Genomic DNA, 6,000 nt, shown 5'->3' with positions numbered 1-6,000 from the left:
CGGAAGTAAGCTGGACCAGCTAAATTGGTGAGTTCTGGGTTCAAATGAGAGAGTCTGTCTCAGTAAAAGTGCCTCTGGTCTCTACAGGCACAAACATGTGCAGTAAACTCATGTTCATCCACACACATACAAACACACATGTACATGTTAAAAAATAAATTAATTAAAAGTCACTTCTTCAGTAGGTGAATTCCCAGCTGCTTCTTTGTCTATCCTTAAAATATAACCAGGAGTCTCCGGATGTATCAAATCCTTTACAAATGAAGTGAATACCAAGCTTGTAGGGTTTTGTATTTTTTTTTTCTCAAATAGAAAAGACTATCAATCAGCTTTGTTATCTAGAGACAGAAAAACACCAATTTAGTTTTGAAAATAAAAGTACCTATGCAAGAAAAAAAAATATTTTTTTAACTCCCCCAAATACTTGCCTTATAGGTTAGAATCCCTCTGTCTGCTGAGTCCCCATAGTAAAGATACTGAGCAGACTTACAGATGGCATTTACACCCACCTCCTGTTCTCTTTAATGTTATCTCCCTGTGTCAGCCTCATCCTCTTATCATCATTATTATTACTATTATTAATTTTATTCATTTGCATTTCAAATGATATCCCCTTTCCCGGATGCCCCTCCCCTTTGCCTCCATGAGGGTGCTCCTCCACCCACTCACCCACTCCCACCTCATGGCTCCAGCATCCCCCTATGCTGGGGCATCAAGCCTCCACAGGACCAAGGGCCTCCCCTCCCACTGATGTCAGATAAGGCAATCCTCTGTAGCTAGAGCCATGGGTCCCTCCACATGTACTCTTTGGTTGGTGGTTTAGTCCCTAGGAGCTCTGGGAGGTCCAGTTAGTTGATGTTGTTCTTCCTATGGGGTTGCAATTCCCCTTCGGCTCCTTCAGTCCTTCCTCTAGCTCTTCCATTGAGGTCCCTGGGCTCAGTCAGGTGGTTGGATATATCTGCATCTGTACTGGTCAGGTGCTAGTAGAACCTCTCAGGGAACAGCCGTACCAGGCTCCTGTCAGCAAGCGCCTCTTGGCATCAGCAATAGTATTGGGGTTTGGTGTCTGCATATGGGATGGATCTCTAGGTGGGGTGGTCTCTGGATGGCCTTTCCTTCAGTCTCTGTTCCAATTTTTGTCCCTATCTTTCCTCTGGACTGGAGCATTTCTGGGTTAACAATTTTGAGATGGGTGGGTAGCCCCATCCCTCGACTGGGGGTTGTGCCTATCTACTGGAGGTGGTCACTACAGGTTCTCTCTCCCCTTTGGTGTGTATTTCAGCTAAGATCCTCCCCAGAACACAGAAATCCACCTGCGTCTGCCTCCCAAGTGCTGGGATTAAAGTGGTGCACCACCACTGCCTGGCTATATTATTTATATTAGGGTGTTATTTCCCTAATTTCTTTCTTAGCTCATTTATCCTTTGAGTAGAAGAAGGCTTGCTTTTAGTCAACAGCCCATAGCGGAGGTGATAGATGCCATGTTTTTGAGATTAGGTGACAAAAACCTGTGGCTTCCATATTTTTGTGCTCTTTCTCCTGTCCCTTCTCCGTCTCCCCCTCTTCCCCTCTCTCCTGCTCCCTCCCCCTCTTCCCTCTCCCTCTCTTTACTCTATGTCATAGGACAGATCAATGCAGACTATCCTGCTAGCAAGCTCTAGTGTAAATCTTCAGAAATCAAACAACACCTACAACCGTGAGCTTCATCTGGAGCCCACCCTGTCTACTTAGAAGCAAGCGATGGCCACAGCCCAGCAGATGCCTTGACCAGCATCTTGTGAGAGACAGAGAAGAACATTCCCAGCTGGGCTGTTCCCAGAGGCCGACCTGTGAGACTGCTGACTTTTCTTGTTCCCAGCTGCCAAAATTCAGAGAGATTTGTTGGTCCTCCACAGTTAACTGATGCAAGAAGCCGCTAACCCCCTGCTGTGACATCTAAGTTGCATCTACTGTACAAAGGCTCCAAGTATAAACAGTAGGAAGCTCAAGTATAGATGTTCATGTTCCCAGTGTGATTGGATGTTGCTGAAGTATTCATTGTCGTCGGATGCCGAGAAATGATCTCATTGTTGAGACAGAAACGTGGAAGAAAGGAAGCTGTAAAGACACTTTAAAGGTTAAACGAGAAAGCTACAGACAATTAGAAAGTCAACATTTCTATAAGAGGCACATCCTTCATGAAATATATATATATAACATATATATGGATGTGTGTATGCCACAGCTGCCTTATGGAACAACTTGTCAAAAGACAACTTGTCAGAGTCAGCTGACTCCTTACGTACTGTGGATCCGGGGGATGGAACTTGGGTCATCAGGTTTGGCAACAAGTTCCCTTAAATGCCAAGTCACCGTGCTGGCCCTAGGTGAGTCAGTCATAAAGATCAAAAGAGAAGAATCAAAATTATGTCAGACTCACATACTTTCTCTCTGAAATGGACGGCTGGACAAATGTGCGCCTATTCCAGGCTCCATCAGTCTGTGGTGGACAGTCTCTATTAGTCTCACTGACTCCAAGTCTGGCTTCTTGCTCTCGTCTGGGTTCAGTGTGGAGTGGAGCTCATGACCCAGGCTTAAGCAAGCAAACCACCCTATCTCCTTATAATGGACAGACATGCAGACAAGTGACCCAACCTGGTCCAATCAGAACGAATCTCTAGTTTCTCCAGAAGGACAGTTGTATCAAATGCTTGCACCTGAACTGATAAGCAGATGTGGCCACAATGACAGAAGAACATGAAAGAAGCCACTGGGTTCTGACACTTGTGGTCTAGGAATGAAGCCAGCAAGCTGCCAAGAAGAGGAGCAGATTCAGAGGAGGCCTCTCAAGCTCTGCCTCCAGCCCAAGGCCTGGCCTCTTCCTGCACGGTTGGTTATTCATGCCAGCAAAATTCCTTCTGAGTTTTGGCGAGTACAAGGAGAAAATTCTTCCTGGTTGTTTGCCTAGGTCACATTCAAGTATCTTCACTATCTTCAGGACCAGGCATCTCTTCTTTATATTATTATTGGATATTTTCTTTATTTACATTTCAAATGTTTTCCCCTTTCCTTGTCTCCCCTTCGGAAATCCCCCACCCCATCCCCTCCCTGCCTCTATGAGGGTGCTCCCCCACCCACTCCTGCCTTCCCACCCTGGCATTCCCCTACAATGGGGCATCGAACTCCCTCAGGCCCAAGGGCTACTCTTCTCACTGATGTCTGAAAGACCACCGAAGGGAGACCCTCACTCAAGTCCGGATCAGCGTGCACCCAAAGACACACAAGAGACCTTCTTGATGCAACAGCAAAAGGCAGTTTAATAGCGAGGGCCCTCAGGTCGAAACATGTCTCACGAAGGAGATAGAGGATTCGACCAAGAGCCCAGGAAGCTTGGGATATTTATGGGTAGAGGTTGGGGAGAGCAGGAAAATTTGGCACGGTTACATATGATTGGATATTTTAAATATCAGCAATTTGCATAAGTAATCATTCGAGTTGGCAGGATGGCTAGTTATTTTTTGATCATAAAACCTTGGACTTCCCAGAAAGGGGGAGAGAAAAGTAAACACTAGATGGCCCATTACTCATTTGGGATTGTTTGGACTTGTCTGGGCACATCCTTGCATGCCTTTTCATTTTTGGTCACCCTGCCCCTGGAGGGACTTAATATTTTTATTATGACTATGTTTAACAAGTTGTTGGTGGTCTTTGCTGACCATGAATTTTTGTTATTGTTTCAAGCTGTTTTCAAATTTTATTCTCACAATGTCCACTAAGGCCATCCTCATGGCCAGAGCCATGAGTCCCTCCATGTGTACTCTTTGGTTGATGGTCCAGTCCCTGGGAGCTCCAGGGGGTCTAGGACCAGGTATCTTTAAGACAACAACCGTTCCACTAGCCAGATACCTTGAAGAGTTCCATTGATGCCTCCTAACAACTTGATTCTAGCAGGAAATGCTGTTGGCAGCCAATGCAGAGATGAAAGAATATCCACTAAGGTAACCATGGCAGCAACAGCCAGGCATGGAGCAGCAATTGGGCACTGGGTTCTGTTGACATATATGGTATCTCATTATGATCAACTCTCCCCACCCTCTTCCTTCTGTAATCAGGAAAATTCTAGATTTTAACAGAAAAGCAGTGTTTCTCCTTCTTCCTACTAATGAGATTTTCCCCCAAGGCATCTTTTATTTATTCTAAGTATTTATTTTATGTATGTGAATGTTTGTTTTTCTTCATGTATGTCTGCACACCAAATGTGTGCTTGGTGCCAAAGGATCTTCTGCAACTGGAGTTACAGATGACTTTGGACAGCCATGCAGATGCTGAGAACCAAACCCAGGCCCTCTGTAAGAGCAGAGTATCCTTAACCACTGAGCCATCTCCCTACCCCCCTACCCATGTGATCTTACTTAGATTTCAATTTCCCGGTCTTCAATTTCCCTGTCAAATGGGATGGAGCTTCTGACCTCAGATTTGTGAAGATAAGAGTCAGGGTTGGTGGCTTACACCTGAAATCCCAGAATTCCACAGGAGTGCGGGAGGATTTGGGAGTTCAAGGTCATCCTTGGTAACACGGGAAGTTCAAAGGTTAGTCTGAACTATAAGAGACACCAGCCCCCTCAGAGAAAAGAGTGTGGTTTGGGAGGTTAGTCAGGAAAGTGCTTGCATGTACGAGGACCTGAGTTTGGATCTCCAGTAACCACATATAAAGCTGGGCAGAGTGCCTGCAATCCCAGCACTGGGCAGCTGGAGCCAGAATTCCTGGAGCTCACAGGTCTGCCTGTGTAGCTGGGTGACTATGCCCTAAAATTTCCCACAAAGATACAATCAAGGCACAGGCCAGAGCCATTGTCTCCTCTGCAGGGTCTGATTTTAGGCTCACCTTATTATTAGCAGGGTGGCCAGATGGAGCTCTCAGTTTCTTCAAGGTTGGGAGCTGACCTGGTGTTTGCTATGTGTTCAAATGCTAAATCCTGTACCCCAAGATCTGGTTGCCCCAAGACAAGAAATTCCCACATATATCAGCTTTTGCTGTGCAAACTTAGCCACCCAATTTAAAGCTATTGGTTAAATAAGAATGGCTACAGCCAATCACTGGGGAGAATAGAGAGAGGTAGCGTTTTGAGTTACCAGGATGGGGGTCGCAGATAGGAACACTGAGGAGGAAAAGGAAAGCAAGGAGGAAGAGGACGGTGGTCTCCATTGGACATTGGAAATGATGGGACCAGGAGCACGTGGCCAATCAAGATGAACCCTTAGGACAGGATGGTGGAGCAGAAATAACCCAGGAAGACTGAAACAGCGAGCATTTGGGGAGCACAGCTGGGAATTAACAATGTAGCGAATAGAGCTATAGATTGGGGACAATCCCCCAGTGATTGCTCAAAGCTAAATAAATAAATAAATCACAGTCTGAGTCTCGTTCATTTGGAAGCTAGATAGGGAGTGTAATAATTTTTGATCTACACTTCATGGCAGGTGGGTAGCCTCCCTCTGCCCACTGCCCCCCCCCACACACACACACCAGCTAACCAGCTTCATCAGAATAAGCATGAAAAAGAGGAAGACAAGCACACCAGGGGTGAGAATCGTGGGCTGTCAAGAGAGAAGCTTGTCTACCACTGAAAGAAATTAAAACCCATTCCGTTTTACTCTTGACCCACAGTCAGCCCCTGTGGGCCTCAGTTCTCCTCACTCTAAACTTTGTGTTATGGAAAAGCTCCAAGGTCCCTCTCAGCTCCGGCATGATTCTAGGAGACCCCAAACACTACAGAGAGCACACCGGGAAGCCACCCTGGATTCCAACAGGGATCGATCTATGGGCTCTTCTCCAGCTGCAGTTGTCAGGGCCACCTCCTGTGGCCTTCGTGCTAATGAAAGTCAGAGTGAAGAAAGCAATCGGATGTAGCACGGGTTCACCTCCTGGGCCGAGAGGGGCCTTGAGATCCAAAGAGGCTGCTGGGGCCATATACCTCTTTGCAGCATTTTAGAAGGTGGGAACCCGAGTCTCCAAAATTT

Source organism: Arvicanthis niloticus, chromosome 2 (genome assembly GCF_011762505.2).
Source record: "Arvicanthis niloticus isolate mArvNil1 chromosome 2, mArvNil1.pat.X, whole genome shotgun sequence".
NCBI classification, from domain to species: domain Eukaryota; kingdom Metazoa; phylum Chordata; class Mammalia; order Rodentia; family Muridae; genus Arvicanthis; species Arvicanthis niloticus.
Note: the sequence above shows the minus strand (reverse complement) of the source record.